The following is a 20253-nucleotide window of genomic DNA, read 5'->3' as shown; positions in this document are numbered from 1 at the left end:
AAACCAGAACTAAAACATAATTTCTCTAAAAGCCGAAGGCAAATTTGGATTGGAATTAGGATCGTTAACTAGAACAGAAAGTTTTTTTGAATGTGAAATGCCTCTAGAAAATCCAGTTCTCCAATGGAAGATGTTTTTTGAATAATTTTGGCAGCAGAAAAACTGAAAGTGTGATTTTCGGACCAACAATGTTGAGCAACAGAAGACTTCTGTGTTTCCTTTTTTCTAACATATGCCTCATGTTCTTTGACGCGAAATTTTAAGGCTCTCTTAGTTTGGCCAATGTAAATTAAACCACACTGGCAAGGAATCCTATAAATACCCCAGGAATTCATATCCGGAATGGGGTCCTTGAGTATAGAAGTTGGAATTTTATTGATGGGAGAATAAACAACCCGAAAGTTAAATTTCTGCAAAATATGTGCAACTTTATAGCTAATTGATGGAAAGAAGGGAATGACAACAGAATTTTTATAATCTCCTAAAATAAGAGTGTGGCTTTTAGTGTGTTGAGATGAGAATTTTTTAACTGCTTGGTTAATAATGTTGGGTGAAAAGCCCCTGTCAATAGCTATTGCTTTTAAATAATTTAGTTCTTCATCAAGGGCTAGTTTGGAGGAGCAAACTTGAAGAGCACGGAAAACATAGGAATAAAATGAAGCTAACTTTTGTTTAGTCGGATGACATGATTTAAAGTGTGGTGGAAGGCAAACCGATGAAGGTTTACGGTAAACTGTAGTACTGAAGTTGGATGTGTTACGGGTGACCAGAATGTCGAGAAACGGAAGAGTAAAAGTATCGTCTACGTAGCGGAACCATGCCGAGAAGTTTAAAGTTTCAAACAATTTTGATTCATAATAATGCATGTAGATATCAGCCAGGATGGGACTGAGGGGACTTCCCATGGCTAATCCCTCAGTTTGCTTGTAATATTTATTTTGGAAAACAAAATGTGTTTGTTTCAAACAGAGTTGAGTGAGAGAAATTAGCTCATCAATTTCGATGCAAGAGAAATGAAATTCGCGAAGTCTGCTTTCTAGACATCTTAATGCACCCTCCACTGGGACATTGGTGAATAATGAATTTACATCAAAAGAAAGCATGAGTAAATTACTAGGAGAAAAGTTTTTAACCTTTTTTACAAACTCCATTGAATTTTTTATGGTGTAAATGTTATTGTCTAATAGAGTGAAAAATCTAGAAACTAAATATTTAGCTAAAGGATACGAGGCAGTACCTAAATTTGATACAATAGGGCGGAAAGGAATACCACTTTTATGAATTTTGGGAAGAGCATATAATCTGGCACAATTCGCAACAGATGGGATAAGCGAATGTTTTAAGTTGCTTGAAATGATTTGCGAAGATTTGATCGCAGTTTTTATTTTGGATAAGTCCGAAGGTGAAGGATCTTTAGGGATCGGATTATATGGTCCTTCGTTTAAGAGTTTAGTGACACCATCTATGTAAGTGTTCTTATCCATGACGACTATCTGGCCACCTTTGTCGGCCTTTGAAATGATAATATCCGGGTTAGAATGAATTTCGCGCATTGTAGCTCTTTCTCTCGCAGTTAGATTTGGTTTCAAAGGTTTATTATTGAATTTCACATTATGAGCGATAAGATGCCTAATCATTTGTCTCTGTGAATCTGAAACTTTACTGAATTGAAAGCTTTTTCGATAGGAGCCAAAATCTTTGGAATCGAGGGTTTACAGGTTTGTGAGAAGTTAAAATTATATTTTAGAATTCTCTCTTGTTCTTCTGAAAGACTAACATTAGAAATATTAACTATTGGCTTGATGTTTACAATGGGAAGATTTTTTTGAACTACTTGAACTGGAAGACTGTAAAAGAAGTTTTTCGAATTTAACTGCAAGGGTGTTTTTATGACGGTTAACTGCATTCTCCGTTCTAGACCAAGACTTTTGTTCAAGGGCAGTGAATTTTGGATATGATTTAGCGAGTTCCAGATGAAGCTTATAGAGTTCATGTTCAATTTTGGACAATTGTTGACGTGTATCCCTTATCACGGACCGAAGTAAGGCAAGCTTGCAATTTAACAGAATTCTTAAAACGCGACTCGAAGGTTTTTGATTAGATTTGATTTGAATAAAATTGGGGATCAATTTTTTACATTTACATTTAAGTAAAAAGTCAAGATGATTCAAGAATTTTTGCCGTTTCAGGCGTAATTTAGTGAAACGATTAACGGATGAAGGCATGATAAACAATGCAGAAAATCAAACTAAATTAACTGAGCAATAATAAAGTACACACAAAACAGCAGAAAAATCCCTCACTGAAATGAATAGAAAACAATACGTTTGTAAGCAAAATGCATGAAATCAGACAAGCAAAGCACAATATCCAAATGTACAAAACATAAACATAACTTGAAAATTGCAAAAATGTACTCACCGAAACTCCTACAATCACAAAATGGCGGCCACACCACGTGTAAAAAAGAAAGCAAAATGTAAGCCTGTTTGGGGCTTCTATAATTAAGACACAATAACACGCCGAATAAATACTAATTCAGAAGTCAAACAACAAAAATCAGCGTTATACCTACAAAATTTTCACAGGACTAGTTTCGATGGTTTTACCGAACCATCATCTTCAGCTGCAAAACCGCAAATGAACAAGATAGGAAATAATGATTAGATAAGATAAGAAACCCTGGACAAGAATAAGCAAGTGGCGCCATCTGTTGGCGAAACCAGAACTAAAACATAATTTCTCTAAAAGCCGAAGGCAAATTTGGATTGGAATTAGGATCGTTAACTAGAACAGAAAGTTTTTTTGAATGTGAAATGCCTCTAGAAAATCCAGTTCTCCAATGGAAGATGTTTTTTGAATAATTTTGGCAGCAGAAAAACTGAAAGTGTGATTTTCGGACCAACAATGTTGAGCAACAGAAGACTTCTGTGTTTCCTTTTTTCTAACATATGCCTCATGTTCTTTGACGCGAAATTTTAAGGCTCTCTTAGTTTGGCCAATGTAAATTAAACCACACTGGCAAGGAATCCTATAAATACCCCAGGAATTCATATCCGGAATGGGGTCCTTGAGTATAGAAGTTGGAATTTTATTGATGGAAGAATAAACAACCCGAAAGTTAAATTTCTGCAAAATATGTGCAACTTTATAGCTAATTGATGGAAAGAAGGGAATGACAACAGAATTTTTATAATCTCCTAAAATAAGAGTGTGGCTTTTAGTGTGTTGAGATGAGAATTTTTTAACTGCTTGGTTAATAATGTTGGGTGAAAAGCCCCTGTCAATAGCTATTGCTTTTAAATAATTTAGTTCTTCATCAAGGGCTAGTTTGGAGGAGCAAACTTGAAGAGCACGGAAAACATAGGAATAAAATGAAGCTAACTTTTGTTTAGTCGGATGACATGATTTAAAGTGTGGTGGAAGGCAAACCGATGAAGGTTTACGGTAAACTGTAGTACTGAAGTTGGATGTGTTACGGGTGACCAGAATGTCGAGAAACGGAAGAGTAAAAGTATCGTCTACGTAGCGGAACCATGCCGAGAAGTTTAAAGTTTCAAACAATTTTGATTCATAATAATGCATGTAGATATCAGCCAGGATGGGACTGAGGGGACTTCCCATGGCTAATCCCTCAGTTTGCTTGTAATATTTATTTTGGAAAACAAAATGTGTTTGTTTCAAACAGAGTTGAGTGAGAGAAATTAGCTCATCAATTTCGATGCAAGAGAAATGAAATTCGCGAAGTCTGCTTTCTAGACATCTTAATGCACCCTCCACTGGGACATTGGTGAATAATGAATTTACATCAAAAGAAAGCATGAGTAAATTACTAGGAGAAAAGTTTTTAACCTTTTTTACAAACTCCATTGAATTTTTTATGGTGTAAATGTTATTGTCTAATAGAGTGAAAAATCTAGAAACTAAATATTTAGCTAAAGGTTACGAGGCAGTACCTAAATTTGATACAATAGGGCGGAAAGGAATACCACTTTTATGAATTTTGGGAAGAGCATATAATCTGGCACAATTCGCAACAGATGGGATAAGCGAATGTTTTAAGTTGCTTGAAATGATTTGCGAAGATTTGATCGCAGTTTTTATTTTGGATAAGTCCTAAGGTGAAGGATCTTTAGGGATCGGATTATATGGTCCTTCGTTTAAGAGTTTAGTGACACCATCTATGTAAGTGTTCTTATCCATGACGACTATCTGGCCACCTTTGTCGGCCTTTGAAATGATAATATCCGGGTTAGAATGAATTTCGCGCATTGTAGCTCTTTCTCTCGCAGTTAGATTTGGTTTCAAAGGTTTATTATTGAATTTCACATTATGAGCGATAAGATGCCTAATCATTTCTTTCTGTGAATCTGAAACTTTACTGAATTGAAAGCTTTTTCGATAGGAGCCAAAATCTTTGGAATCGAGGGTTTACAGGTTTGTGAGAAGTTAAAATTATATTTTAGAATTCTCTCTTGTTCTTCTGAAAGACTAACATTAGAAATATTAACTATTGGCTTGATGTTTACAATGGGAAGATTTTTTTGAACTACTTGAACTGGAAGACTGTAAAAGAAGTTTTTCGAATTTAACTGCAAGGGTGTTTTTATGACGGTTAACTGCATTCTCCGTTCTAGACCAAGACTTTTGTTCAAGGGCAGTGAATTTTGGATATGATTTAGCGAGTTCCAGATGAAGCTTATAGAGTTCATGTTCAATTTTGGACAATTGTTGACGTGTATCCCTTATCACGGACCGAAGTAAGGCAAGCTTGCAATTTAACAGAATTCTTAAAACGCGACTCGAAGGTTTTTGATTAGATTTGATTTGAATAAAATTGGGGATCAATTTTTTACATTTACATTTAAGTAAAAAGTCAAGATGATTCAAGAATTTTTGCCGTTTCAGGCGTAATTTAGTGAAACGATTAACGGATGAAGGCATGATAAACAATGCAGAAAATCAAACTAAATTAACTGAGCAATAATAAAGTACACACAAAACAGCAGAAAAATCCCTCACTGAAATGAATAGAAAACAATACGTTTGTAAGCAAAATGCATGAAATCAGACAAGCAAAGCACAATATCCAAATGTACAAAACATAAACATAACTTGAAAATTGCAAAAATGTACTCACCGAAACTCCTACAATCACAAAATGGCGGCCACACCACGTGTAAAAAAGAAAGCAAAATGTAAGCCTGTTTGGGGCTTCTATAATTAAGACACAATAACACGCCGAATAAATACTAATTCAGAAGTCAAACAACAAAAATCAGCGTTATACCTACAAAATTTTCACAGGACTAGTTTCGATGGTTTTACCGAACCATCATCTTCAGCTGCAAAACCGCAAATGAACAAGATAGGAAATAATGATTAGATAAGATAAGAAACCCTGGACAAGAATAAGCAAGTGGCGCCATCTGTTGGCGAAACCAGAACTAAAACATAATTTCTCTAAAAGCCGAAGGCAAATTTGGATTGGAATTAGGATCGTTAACTAGAACAGAAAGTTTTTTTGAATGTGAAATGCCTCTAGAAAATCCAGTTCTCCAATGGAAGATGTTTTTTGAATAATTTTGGCAGCAGAAAAACTGAAAGTGTGATTTTCGGACCAACAATGTTGAGCAACAGAAGACTTCTGTGTTTCCTTTTTTCTAACATATGCCTCATGTTCTTTGACGCGAAATTTTAAGGCTCTCTTAGTTTGGCCAATGTAAATTAAACCACACTGGCAAGGAATCCTATAAATACCCCAGGAATTCATATCCGGAATGGGGTCCTTGAGTATAGAAGTTGGAATTTTATTGATGGAAGAATAAACAACCCGAAAGTTAAATTTCTGCAAAATATGTGCAACTTTATAGCTAATTGATGGAAAGAAGGGAATGACAACAGAATTTTTATAATCTCCTAAAATAAGAGTGTGGCTTTTAGTGTGTTGAGATGAGAATTTTTTAACTGCTTGGTTAATAATGTTGGGTGAAAAGCCCCTGTCAATAGCTATTGCTTTTAAATAATTTAGTTCTTCATCAAGGGCTAGTTTGGAGGAGCAAACTTGAAGAGCACGGAAAACATAGGAATAAAATGAAGCTAACTTTTGTTTAGTCGGATGACATGATTTAAAGTGTGGTGGAAGGCAAACCGATGAAGGTTTACGGTAAACTGTAGTACTGAAGTTGGATGTGTTACGGGTGACCAGAATGTCGAGAAACGGAAGAGTAAAAGTATCGTCTACGTAGCGGAACCATGCCGAGAAGTTTAAAGTTTCAAACAATTTTGATTCATAATAATGCATGTAGATATCAGCCAGGATGGGACTGAGGGGACTTCCCATGGCTAATCCCTCAGTTTGCTTGTAATATTTATTTTGGAAAACAAAATGTGTTTGTTTCAAACAGAGTTGAGTGAGAGAAATTAGCTCATCAATTTCGATGCAAGAGAAATGAAATTCGCGAAGTCTGCTTTCTAGACATCTTAATGCACCCTCCACTGGGACATTGGTGAATAATGAATTTACATCAAAAGAAAGCATGAGTAAATTACTAGGAGAAAAGTTTTTAACCTTTTTTACAAACTCCATTGAATTTTTTATGGTGTAAATGTTATTGTCTAATAGAGTGAAAAATCTAGAAACTAAATATTTAGCTAAAGGTTACGAGGCAGTACCTAAATTTGATACAATAGGGCGGAATGGAATACCACTTTTATGAATTTTGGGAAGAGCATATAATCTGGCACAATTCGCAACAGATGGGATAAGCGAATGTTTTAAGTTGCTTGAAATGATTTGCGAAGATTTGATCGCAGTTTTTATTTTGGATAAGTCCGAAGGTGAAGGATCTTTAGGGATCGGATTATATGGTCCTTCGTTTAAGAGTTTAGTGACACCATCTATGTAAGTGTTCTTATCCATGACGACTATCTGGCCACCTTTGTCGGCCTTTGAAATGATAATATCCGGGTTAGAATGAATTTCGCGCATTGTAGCTCTTTCTCTCGCAGTTAGATTTGGTTTCAAAGGTTTATTATTGAATTTCACATTATGAGCGATAAGATGCCTAATCATTTCTTTCTGTGAATCTGAAACTTTACTGAATTGAAAGCTTTTTCGATAGGAGCCAAAATCTTTGGAATCGAGGGTTTACAGGTTTGTGAGAAGTTAAAATTATATTTTAGAATTCTCTCTTGTTCTTCTGAAAGACTAACATTAGAAATATTAACTATTGGCTTGATGTTTACAATGGGAAGATTTTTTTGAACTACTTGAACTGGAAGACTGTAAAAGAAGTTTTTCGAATTTAACTGCAAGGGTGTTTTTATGACGGTTAACTGCATTCTCCGTTCTAGACCAAGACTTTTGTTCAAGGGCAGTGAATTTTGGATATGATTTAGCGAGTTCCAGATGAAGCTTATAGAGTTCATGTTCAATTTTGGACAATTGTTGACGTGTATCCCTTATCACGGACCGAAGTAAGGCAAGCTTGCAATTTAACAGAATTCTTAAAACGCGACTCGAAGGTTTTTGATTAGATTTGATTTGAATAAAATTGGGGATCAATTTTTTACATTTACATTTAAGTAAAAAGTCAAGATGATTCAAGAATTTTTGCCGTTTCAGGCGTAATTTAGTGAAACGATTAACGGATGAAGGCATGATAAACAATGCAGAAAATCAAACTAAATTAACTGAGCAATAATAAAGTACACACAAAACAGCAGAAAAATCCCTCACTGAAATGAATAGAAAACAATACGTTTGTAAGCAAAATGCATGAAATCAGACAAGCAAAGCACAATATCCAAATGTACAAAACATAAACATAACTTGAAAATTGCAAAAATGTACTCACCGAAGCTCCTACAATCACAAAATGGCGGCCACACCACGTGTAAAAAAGAAAGCAAAATGTAAGCCTGTTTGGGGCTTCTATAATTAAGACACAATAACACGCCGAATAAATACTAATTCAGAAGTCAAACAACAAAAATCAGCGTTATACCTACAAAATTTTCACAGGACTAGTTTCGATGGTTTTACCGAACCATCATCTTCAGCTGCAAAACCGCAAATGAACAAGATAGGAAATAATGATTAGATAAGATAAGAAACCCTGGACAAGAATAAGCAAGTGGCGCCATCTGTTGGCGAAACCAGAACTAAAACATAATTTCTCTAAAAGCCGAAGGCAAATTTGGATTGGAATTAGGATCGTTAACTAGAACAGAAAGATTTTTTTGAATGTGAAATGCCTCTAGAAAATCCAGTTCTCCAATGGAAGATGTTTTTTGAATAATTTTGGCAGCAGAAAAACTGAAAGTGTGATTTTCGGACCAACAATGTTGAGCAACAGAAGACTTCTGTGTTTCCTTTTTTCTAACATATGCCTCATGTTCTTTGACGCGAAATTTTAAGGCTCTCTTAGTTTGGCCAATGTAAATTAAACCACACTGGCAAGGAATCCTATAAATACCCCAGGAATTCATATCCGGAATGGGGTCCTTGAGTATAGAAGTTGGAATTTTATTGATGGGAGAATAAACAACCCGAAAGTTAAATTTCTGCAAAATATGTGCAACTTTATAGCTAATTGATGGAAAGAAGGGAATGACAACAGAATTTTTATAATCTCCTAAAATAAGAGTGTGGCTTTTAGTGTGTTGAGATGAGAATTTTTTAACTGCTTGGTTAATAATGTTGGGTGAAAAGCCCCTGTCAATAGCTATTGCTTTTAAATAATTTAGTTCTTCATCAAGGGCTAGTTTGGAGGAGCAAACTTGAAGAGCACGGAAAACATAGGAATAAAACGAAGCTAACATTTGTTTAGTCGGATGACATGATTTAAAGTGTGGTGGAAGGCAAACCGATGAAGGTTTACGGTAAACTGTAGTACTGAAGTTGGATGTGTTACGGGTGACCAGAATGTCTAGAAACGGAAGAGTAAAAGTATCGTCTACGTAGCGGAACCATGCCGGGAAGTTTAAAGTTTCAAACAATTTTGATTCATAATAATGCATGTAGATATCAGCCAGGATGGGACTGAGGGGACTTCCCATGGCTAATCCCTCAGTTTGCTTGTAATATTTATTTTGGAAAACAAAATGTGTTTGTTTCAAACAGAGTTGAGTGAGAGAAATTAGCTCATCAATTTCGATGCAAGAGAAATGAAATTCGCGAAGTCTGGTTTCTAGACATCTTAATGCACCCTCCACTGGGACATTGGTGAATAATGAATTTACATCAAAAGAAACCATGAGTAAATTACTAGGAGAAAAGTTTTTAACATTTTTTACAAACTCCATTGAATTTTTTATGGTGTAAATGTTATTGTCTAATAGAGTGAAAAATCTAGAAACTAAATATTTAGCTAAAGGATACGAGGCAGTACCTAAATTTGATACAATAGGGCGGAAAGGAATACCACTTTTATGAATTTTGGGAAGAGCATATAATCTGGCACAATTCGCAACAGATGGGATAAGCGAATGTTTTAAGTTGCTTGAAATGATTTGCGAAGATTTGATCGCAGTTTTTATTTTGGATAAGTCCTAAGGTGAAGGATCTTTAGGGATCGGATTATATGGTCCTTCGTTTAAGAGTTTAGTGACACCATCTATGTAAGTGTTCTTATCCATGACGACTATCTGGCCACCTTTGTCGGCCTTTGAAATGATAATATCCGGGTTAGAATGAATTTCGCGCATTGTAGCTCTTTCTCTCGCAGTTAGATTTGGTTTCAAAGGTTTATTATTGAATTTCACATTATGAGCGATAAGATGCCTAATCATTTCTTTCTGTGAATCTGAAACTTTACTGAATTGAAAGCTTTTTCGATAGGAGCCAAAATCTTTGGAATCGAGGGTTTACAGGTTTGTGAGAAGTTAAAATTATATTTTAGAATTCTCTCTTGTTCTTCTGAAAGACTAACATTAGAAATATTAACTATTGGCTTGATGTTTACAATGGGAAGATTTTTTTGAACTACTTGAACTGGAAGACTGTAAAAGAAGTTTTTCGAATTTAACTGCAAGGGTGTTTTTATGACGGTTAACTGCATTCTCCGTTCTAGACCAAGACTTTTGTTCAAGGGCAGTGAATTTTGGATATGATTTAGCGAGTTCCAGATGAAGCTTATAGAGTTCATGTTCAATTTTGGACAATTGTTGACGTATATCCCTTATCACGGACCGAAGTAAGGCAAGCTTGCAATTTAACAGAATTCTTAAAACGCGACTCGAAGGTTTTTGATTAGATTTGAATAAAATTGGGGATCAATTTTTACATTTACATTTAAGTAAAAAGTCAAGATGATTCAAGAATTTTTGCCGTTTCAGGCGTAATTTAGTGAAACGATTAACGGATGAAGGCATGATAAACAATGCAGAAAATCAAACTAAATTAACTAAGCAATAATAAAGTACACACAAAACAGCAGAAAAATCCCTCACTGAAATGAATAGAAAACAAAACGTTTGTAAGCAAAATGCATGAAATCAGACAAGCAAAGCACAATATCCAAATGTACAAAACATAAACATAACTTGAAAATTGCTAAAATGTACTCACCGAAACTCCTACAATCACAAAATGGCGGCCACACCACGTGTAAAAAAGAAAGCAAAATGTAAGCCTGTTTGGGGCTTCTATAATTAAGACACAATAACACGCCGAAAAAATACTAATTCAGAAGTCAAACAACAAAAATCAGCGTTATACCTACAAAATTTTCACAGGACTAGTTTCGATGGTTTTACCGAACCATCATCTTCAGCTGCAAAACCGCAAATGAACAAGATAGGAATTAATGATTAGATAAGATAAGAAACCCTGGACAAGAATAAGCAAGTGGCGCCATCTGTTGGCGAAACCAGAACTAAAACATAATTTCTCTAAAAGCCGAAGGCAAATTTGGATTGGAATTAGGATCGTTAACTAGAACAGAAAGATTTTTTTGAATGTGAAATGCCTCTAGAAAATCCAGTTCTCCAATGGAAGATGTTTTTTGAATAATTTTGGCAGCAGAAAAATTGAAAGTGCGATTTTCGGACCAACAATGTTGAGCAACAGAAGACTTCTGTGTTTCCTTTTTTCTAACATATGCCTCATGTTCTTTGACGCGAAATTTTAAGGCTCTCTTAGTTTGGCCAATGTAAATTAAACCACACTGGCAAGGAATCCTATAAATACCCCATAAATTCATATCCGGAATGGAGTCCTTGAGTATAGAAGTTGGAATTTTATTGATGGGAGAATAAACAACCCGAAAGTTAAATTTCTGCAAAATATGTGCAACTTTATAGCTAATTGATGGAAAGAAGGGAATGACAACAGAATTTTTATAATCTCCTAAAATAAGAGTGTGGCTTTTAGTGTGTTGAGATGAGAATTTTTTAACTGCTTGATTAATAATGTTGGGTGAAAAGCCCCTGTCAATAGCTATTGCTTTTAAATAATTTAGTTCTTCATCAAGGGCTAGTTTGGAGGAGCAAACTTGAAGAGCACGGAAAACATAGGAATAAAATGAAGCTAACTTTTGTTTAGTCGGATGACATGATTTAAAGTGTGGTGGAAGGCAAACCGATGAAGGTTTACGGTAAACTGTAGTACTGAAGTTGGATGTGTTACGGGTGACCAGAATGTCGAGAAACGGAAGAGTAAAAGTATCGTCTACGTAGCGGAACCATGCCGGGAAGTTTAAAGTTTCAAACAATTTTGGTTCATAATAATGCATGTAGATATCAGCCAGGATGGGACTGAGGGGACTTCCCATGGCTAATCCCTCAGTTTGCTTGTAATATTTATTTTGGAAAACAAAATGTGTTTGTTTCAAACAGAGTTGAGTGAGAGAAATTAGCTCATCAATTTCGATGCAAGAGAAATGAAATTCGCGAAGTCTGGTTTCTAGACATCTTAATGCACCCTCCACTGGGACATTGGTGAATAATGTTTTTACATCAAAAGAAACCATGAGTAAATTACTAGGAGAAATGTTTTTAACCTTTTTTACAAACTCCATTGAATTTTTTATGGTGTAAATGTTATTGTCTAATAGAGTGAAAAATCTAGAAACTAAATATTTAGCTAAAGGATACGAGGCAGTACCTAAATTTGATACAATAGGGCGGAAAGGAATACCACTTTTATGAATTTTGGGAAGAGCATATAATCTGGCACAATTCGCAACAGATGGGATAAGCGAATGTTTTAAGTTGCTTGAAATGATTTGCGAAGATTTGATCGCAGTTTTTATTTTGGATAAGTCCGAAGGTGAAGGATCTTTAGGGATCGGATTATATGGTCCTTCGTTTAAGAGTTTAGTGACACCATCTATGTAAATGTTCTTATCCATGACGACTATCTGGCCACCTTTGTCGGCCTTTGAAATGATAATATCCGGGTTAGAATGAATTTCGCGCATTGTAGCTCTTTCTCTCGCAGTTAGATTTGGTTTCAAAGGTTTATTATTGAATTTCACATTATGAGCGATAAGATGCCTAATCATTTCTTTCTGTGAATCTGAAACTTTACTGAATTGAAAGCTTTTTCGATAGGAGCCAAAATCTTTGGAATCGAGGGTTTACAGGTTTGTGAGAAGTTAAAATTATATTTTAGAATTCTCTCTTGTTCTTCTGAAAGACTAACATTAGAAATATTAACTATTGGCTTGATGTTTACAATGGGAAGATTTTTTGAACTACTTGAACTGGAAGACTGTAAAAGAAGTTTTTCGAATTTAACTGCAAGCGTGATTTTATGACGGTTAACTGCATTCTCCGTTCTAGACCAAGACTTTTGTTCAAGGGTAGTGAATTTTGGATATGATTTAGCGAGTTCCAGATGAAGCTTATAGAGTTCATGTTCAATTTTGGACAATTGTTGACGTGTATCCCTTATCACGGACCGAAGTAAGGCAAGCTTGCAATTTAACAGAATTCTTAAAACGCGACTCGAAAGTTTTTGATTAGATTTGATTTGAATAAAATTGGGGATCAATTTTTTACATTTACATTTAAGTAAAAAGTCAAGATGATTCAAGAATTTTTGCCGTTTCAGGCGTAATTTAGTGAAACGATTAACGGATGAAGGCATGATAAACAATGCAGAAAATCAAACTAAATTAACTGAGCAATAATAAAGTACACACAAAACAGCAGAAAAATCCCTCACTGAAATGAATAGAAAACAAAACGTTTGTAAGCAAAATGCATGAAATCAGACAAGCAAAGCACAATATCCAAATGTACAAAACATAAACATAACTTGAAAATTGCAAAAATGTACTCACCGAAACTCCTACAATCACAAAATGGCGGCCACACCACGTGTAAGAAAGAAAGCAAAATGTAAGCCTGTTTGGGGCTTCTATAATTAAGACACAATAACACGCCGAATAAATACTAATTCAGAAGTCAAACAACAAAAATCAGTGTTATACCTACAAAATTTTCACAGGACTAGTTTCGATGGTTTTACCGAACCATCATCTTCAGCTGCAAAACCGCAAATGAACAAGGTAGGAAATAATGATTAGATAAGATAAGAAACCCTGGACAAGAATAAGCAAGTGGCGCCATCTGTTGGCGAAACCAGAACTAAAACATAATTTTTCTAAAAGCCGAAGGCAAATTTGGATTCGAATTAGGATCGTTAACTAGAACAGAAAGATTTTTTTGAATGTGAAATGGCTCTAGAAAATCCAGTTCTCCAATGGAAGATGTTTTTTGAATAATTTTGGCAGCAGAAAAATTGAAAGTGTGATTTTCGGACCAACAATGTTGAGCAACAGAAGACTTCTGTGTTTCCTTTTTTCTAACATATGCCTCATGTTCTTTGACGCGAAATTTTAAGGCTCTCTTAGTTTGGCCAATGTAAATTAAACCACACTGGCAAGGAATCCTATAAATACCCCAGGAATTCATATCCGGAATAGGGTCCTTGAGTATAGAAGTTGGAATTTTATTGATGGGAGAATAAACAACCCGAAAGTTAAATTTCTGCAAAATATGTGCAACTTTATAGCTAATTGATGGAAAGAAGGGAATGACAACAGAATTTTTATAATCTCCTAAAATAAGAGTGTGGCTTTTAGTGTGTTGAGATGAGAATTTTTTAACTGCTTGATTAATAATGTTGGGTGAAAAGCCCCTGTCAATAGCTATTGCTTTTAAATAATTTAGTTCTTCATCAAGGGCTAGTTTGGAGGAGCAAACTTGAAGAGCACGGAAAACATACGAATAAAATGAAGCTAACTTTTGTTTAGTCGGATGACATGATTTAAAGTGTGGTGGAAGGCAAACCGATGAAGGTTTACCGTAAACTGTAGTACTGAAGTTGGATGTATTACGGGTGACCAGAATGTCGAGAAACGGAAGAGAATTGCAAGTCTCAAGTTCAAAAGTGAACTGAATAGCAGGATCAATAGAATTCATTGCTGAAAGTACTTTATTTAAATCATCTTTATTATCTTCAAACAGGGTAAAAGTATCGTCTACGTAGCGGAACCATGCCGGGAAGTTTAAAGTTTCAAACAATTTTGATTCATAATAATGCATGTAGATATGAGCCAGGATGGGACTGAGGGGACTTCCCATGGCTAATCCCTCAGTTTGCTTGTAATATTTATTTTGGAAAACAAAATGTGTTTGTTTCAAACAGAGTTGAGTGAGAGAAATTAGCTCATCAATTTCGATGCAAGAGAAATGAAATTCGCGAAGTCTGCTTTCTAGACATCTTAATGCACCCTCCACTGGGACATTGGTGAATAATGATTTTACATCAAAAGAAACCATGAGTAAATTACTAGGAGAAATGTTTTTAACCTTTTTTACAAACTCCATTGAATTTTTTATGGTGTAAATGTTATTGTCTAATAGAGTGGAAAATCTAGAAACTAAATATTTAGCTAAAGGATACCAGGCAGTACCTAAATTTGATACAATAGGGCGGAAAGGAATACCACTGTTATGAATTTTGGGAAGAGCATATAATCTGGCACAATTCGCAACAGATGCGATAAGCGAATGTTTTAAGTTGCTTGAAATGATTTGCGAAGATTTGATCGCAGTTTTTATTTTGGATAAGTCCGAAGGTGAAGGATCTTTAGGGATCGGATTATATGGTCCTTCGTTTAAGAGTTTAGTGACACCATCGATGTAAGTGTTCTTATCCATGACGACTATCTGGCCACCTTTGTCGGCCTTTGAAATGATAATATCCGGGTTAGAATGAATTTCGCGCATTGTAGCTCTTTCTCTCGCAGTTAGATTTGGTTTCAAAGGTTTATTATTGAATTTCACATTATGAGCGATAAGATGCCTAATCATTTCTTTCTGTGAATCTGAAACTATACTGAACTTGAAAGCTTTTTCGATAGGAGCCAAAATCTTTGGAATCGAGGGTTTACAGGTTTGTGAGAGGTTAAAAATTATATTTTAGAATTCTCTCTTGTTCTTCTGAAAGACTAACATTAGAAATATTAACTATTGGCTTGATGTTTACAATGGGAAGATTTTTTGAACTACTTGAACTGGAAGACTGTAAAAGAAGTTTCTCGAATTTAACTGCAAGGGTGTTTTTATGACGGTTAACTGCATTCTCCGTTCTAGACCAAGACTTTTGTTCAAGGGCAGTGAATTTTGGATATGATTTAGCGAGTTCCAGATGAAGCTTATAGAGTTCATGTTCAATTTTGGACAATTGTTGACGTGTATCCCTTATCACGGACCGAAGTAAGGCAAGCTTGCAATTTAACAGAATTCTTGAAACGCGACTCGAAGGTTTTTGATTAGATTTGATTTGAATAAAATTGGGGATCAATTTTTTACATTTACATTTAAGTAAAAAGTCAAGATGATTCAAGAATTTTTGCCGTTTCAGGCGTAATTTAGTGAAACGATTAACGGATGAAGGCATGATAAAAAATGCAGAAAATCAAACTAAATTAACTGAGCAATAATAAAGTACACCCAAAACAGCAGAAAAATCCCTCACTGAAATAAATAGAAAACAAAACGTTTGTAAGCAAAATGCATGAAATCAGACAAGCAAAGCACAATATCCAAATGTACAAAACATAAACATAACTTGAAAATTGCAAAAATGTACTCACCGAAACTGCTACAATCACAAAATGGCGGCTACACCACGTGTAAAAAAGAAAGCAAAATGTAAGCCTGTTTGGGGCTTCTATAATTAAGACACAATAACACGCCGAATAAATACTAATTCAGAAGTCAAACAACAAAAATCAGCGTTATACCTACAAAATTTTCACAGGACTAGTTTCGATGGTTTTACCGAACCATCATCTTCAGCTGCAAAACCGCAAATGAACAAGATAGGAAATAATGATTAGATAAGATAAGAAACCCTGGACAAGAATAAGCAAGTGGCGCCATCTGTTGGCGAAACCAGAACTAAAACATAATTTCTCTAAAAGCCGAAGGCAAATTTGGATTGGAATTAGGATCGTTAACTAGAACAGAAAGATTTTTTTGAATGTGAAATGCCTCTAGAAAATCCAGTTCTCCAATGGAAGATGTTTTTTGAATAATTTTGGCAGCAGAAAAACTGAAAGTGTGATTTTCGGACCAACAATGTTGAGCAACAGAAGACTTCTGTGTTTCCTTTTTTCTAACATATGCCTCATGTTCTTTGACGCGAAATTTTAAGGCTCTCCTAGTTTGGCCAATGTAAATTAAACGTCACTGGCAAGGAATCCTATAAATACCCCAGGAATTCATATCCGGAATGGGGTCCTTGAGTATAGAAGTTGGAATTTTATTGATGGGAGTATAAACAACCCGAAAGTTAAATTTCTGCAAAATATGTGCAACTTTATAGCTAATTGATGGAAAGAAGGGAATGACAACAGAATTTTTATAATCTCCTAAAATAAGAGTGTGGCTTTTAGTGTGTTGAGATGAGAATTTTTTAACTGCTTGATTAATAATGTTGGGTGAAAAGCCCCTGTCAATAGCTATTGCTTTTAAATAATTTAGTTCTTCATCAAGGGCTAGTTTGGAGGAGCAAACTTGAAGAGAACGGAAAACATACGAATAAAATGAAGCTAACTTTTGTTTAGTCGGATGACATGATTTAAAGTGTGGTGGAAGGCAAACCGATGAAGGTTTACGGTAAACTGTAGTACTGAAGTTGGATGTATTACGGGTGACCAGAATGTCGAGAAACGGAAGAGAATTGCAAGTCTCAAGTTCAAAAGTGAACTGAATAGCAGGATCAATAGAATTCATTGTTGAAAGTACTTTATTTAAATCATCTTTATTACCTTCAAACAGGGTAAAAGTATCGTCGACGTAGCGGAACCATGCCGGGAAGTTTAAAGTTTCAAACAATTTTGATTCATAATAATGCATGTAGATATCAGCCAGGATGGGACTGAGGGGACTTCCCATGGCTAATCCCTCAGTTTGCTTGTAATATTTATTTTGGAAAACAAAATGTGTTTGTTTCAAACAGAGTTGAGTGAGAGAAATTAGCTCATCAATTTCGATGCAAGAGAAATGAAATTCGCGAAATCTGCTTTCTAGACATCTTAATGCACCCTCCACTGGGACATTGGTGAATAATGATTTTACATCAAAAGAAACCATGAGTAAATTACTAGGAGAAATGTTTTTAACCTTTTTTACAAACTCCATTGAATTTTTTATGGTGTAAATGTTATTGTCTAATAGAGTGGAAAATCTAGAAACTAAATATTTAGCTAAAGGATACGAGGCAGTACCTAAATTTGATACAATAGGGCGGAAAGGAATACCACTTTTATGAATTTTGGGAAGAGCATATAATCTGGCACAATTCGCAACAGATGGGATAAGCGAATGTTTTAAGTTGCTTGAAATGATTTGCGAAGATTTGATCGCAGTTTTTATTTTGGATAAGTCCGAAGGTGAAGGATCTTTAGGGATCGGATTATATGGTCCTTCGTTTAAGAGTTTAGTGACACCATCGATGTAAGTGTTCTTATCCATGACGACTATCTGGCCACCTTTGTCGGCCTTTGAAATGATAATATCCGGGTTAGAATGAATTTCGCGCATTGTAGCTCTTTCTCTCGCAGTTAGATTTAGTTTCAAAGGTTTATTATTGAATTTCACATTATGAGCGATAAGATGCCTAATCATTTCTTTCTGTGAATCTGAAACTTTACTGAATTGAAAGCTTTTTCGATAGGAGCCAAAATCTTTGGAATCGAGGGTTTACAGGTTTGTGAGAAGTTAAAATTATATTTTAGAATTCTCTCTTGTTCTTCTGAAAGACTAACATTAGAAATATTAACTATTGGCTTGATGTTTACAATGGGAAGATTTTTTGAACTACTTGAACTGGAAGACTGTAAAAGAAGTTTTTCGAATTTAACTGCAAGGGTGTTTTTATGACGGTTAACTGCATTCTCCGTTCTAGACCAAGACTTTTGTTCAAGGGAAGTGAATTTTGGATATGATTTAGCGAGTTCCAGATGAAGCTTATAGAGTTCATGTTCAATTTTGGACAATTGTTGACGTGTATCCCTTATCACGGACCGAAGTAAGGCAAGCTTGCAATTTAACAGAATTCTTGAAACGCGACTCGAAGGTTTTTGATTAGATTTGATTTGAATAAAATTGGGGATCAATTTTTTACATTTACATTTAAGTAAAAAGTCAAGATGATTCAAGAATTTTTGCCGTTTCAGGCGTAATTTAGTGAAACGATTAACGGATGAAGGCATGATAAACAATGCAGAAAATCAAACTAAATTAACTGAGCAATAATAAAGTACACACAAAACAGCAGAAAAATCCCTCACTGAAATAAATAGAAAACAAAACGTTTGTAAGCAAAATGCATGAAATCAGACAAGCAAAGCACAATATCCAAATGTACAAAACATAAACATAACTTGAAAATTGCAAAAATGTACTCACCGAAACTCCTACAATCACAAAATGGCGGCCACACCACGTGTAAAAAAGAAAGCAAAATGTAAGCCTGTTTGGGGCTTCTATAATTAAGACACAATAACACGCCGAATAAATACTAATTCAGAAGTCAAACAACAAAAATCAGCGTTATACCTACAAAATTTTCACAGGACTAGTTTCGATGGTTTTACCGAACCATCATCTTCAGCTGCAAAACCGCAAATGAACAAGATAGGAAATAATGATTAGATAAGATAAGAAACCCTGGACAAGAATAAGCAAGTGGCGCCATCTGTTGGCGAAACCAGAACTAAAACATAATTTCTCTAAAAGCCGAAGGCAAATTTGGATTGGAATTAGGATCGTTAACTAGAACAGAAAAATTTTTTTGAATGTGAAATGCCTCTAGAAAATCCAGTTCTCCAATGGAAGATGTTTTTTGAATAATTTTGGCAGCAGAAAAATTGAAAGTGTGATTTTCGGACCAACAATGTTGAGCAACAGAAGACTTCTGTGTTTCCTTTTTTCTAACATATGCCTCATGTTCTTTGACGCGAAATTTTAAGGCTCTCTTAGTTTGGCCAATGTAAATAAAACCACACTGGCAAGGAATCCTATAAATACCCCAGGAATTCATATCCGGAATGGGGTCCTTGAGTATAGAAGTTGGAATTTTATTGATGGGAGAATAAACAACCCGAAAGTTAAATTTCTGCAAAATATGTGCAACTTTATAGCTAATTGATGGAAAGAAGGGAATGACAACAGAATTTTTATAATCTCCTAAAATAAGAGTGTGGCTTTTAGTGTGTTGAGATGAGAATTTTTTAACTGCTTGATTAATAATGTTGCGTGAAAAGCCCCTGTCAATAGCTATTGCTTTTAAATAATTTAGTTCTTCATCAAGGGCTAGTTTGGAGGAGCAAACTTGAAGAGCACGGAAAACATAGGAATAAAATGAAGCTAACTTTTGTTTAGTCGAATGACATGATTTAAAGTGTGGTGGAAGGCAAACCGATGAAGGTTTACGGTAAACTGTAGTACTGAAGTTGGATGTGTTACGGGTGACCAGAATGTCGAGAAACGGAAGAGTAAAAGTATCGTCTACGTAGCGGAACCATGCCGGGAAGTTTAAAGATTCAAACAATTTTGATTCATAATAATGCATGTAGATATCAGCCAGGATGGGACTGAGGGGACTTCCCATGGCTAATCCCTCAGTTTGCTTGTAATATTTATTTTGGAAAACAAAATGTGTTTGTTTCAAACAGAGTTGAGTGAGAGAAATTAGCTCATCAATTTCGATGCAAGAGAAATGAA

Source organism: Stegodyphus dumicola, chromosome 9, assembly GCF_044657685.1.
Source record: "Stegodyphus dumicola isolate Sdum_Otavi_A_Nest chromosome 9, ASM4465768v1".
NCBI classification, from domain to species: Eukaryota; Metazoa; Arthropoda; class Arachnida; order Araneae; family Eresidae; genus Stegodyphus; species Stegodyphus dumicola.
This window is presented reverse-complemented; position numbering follows the sequence as displayed.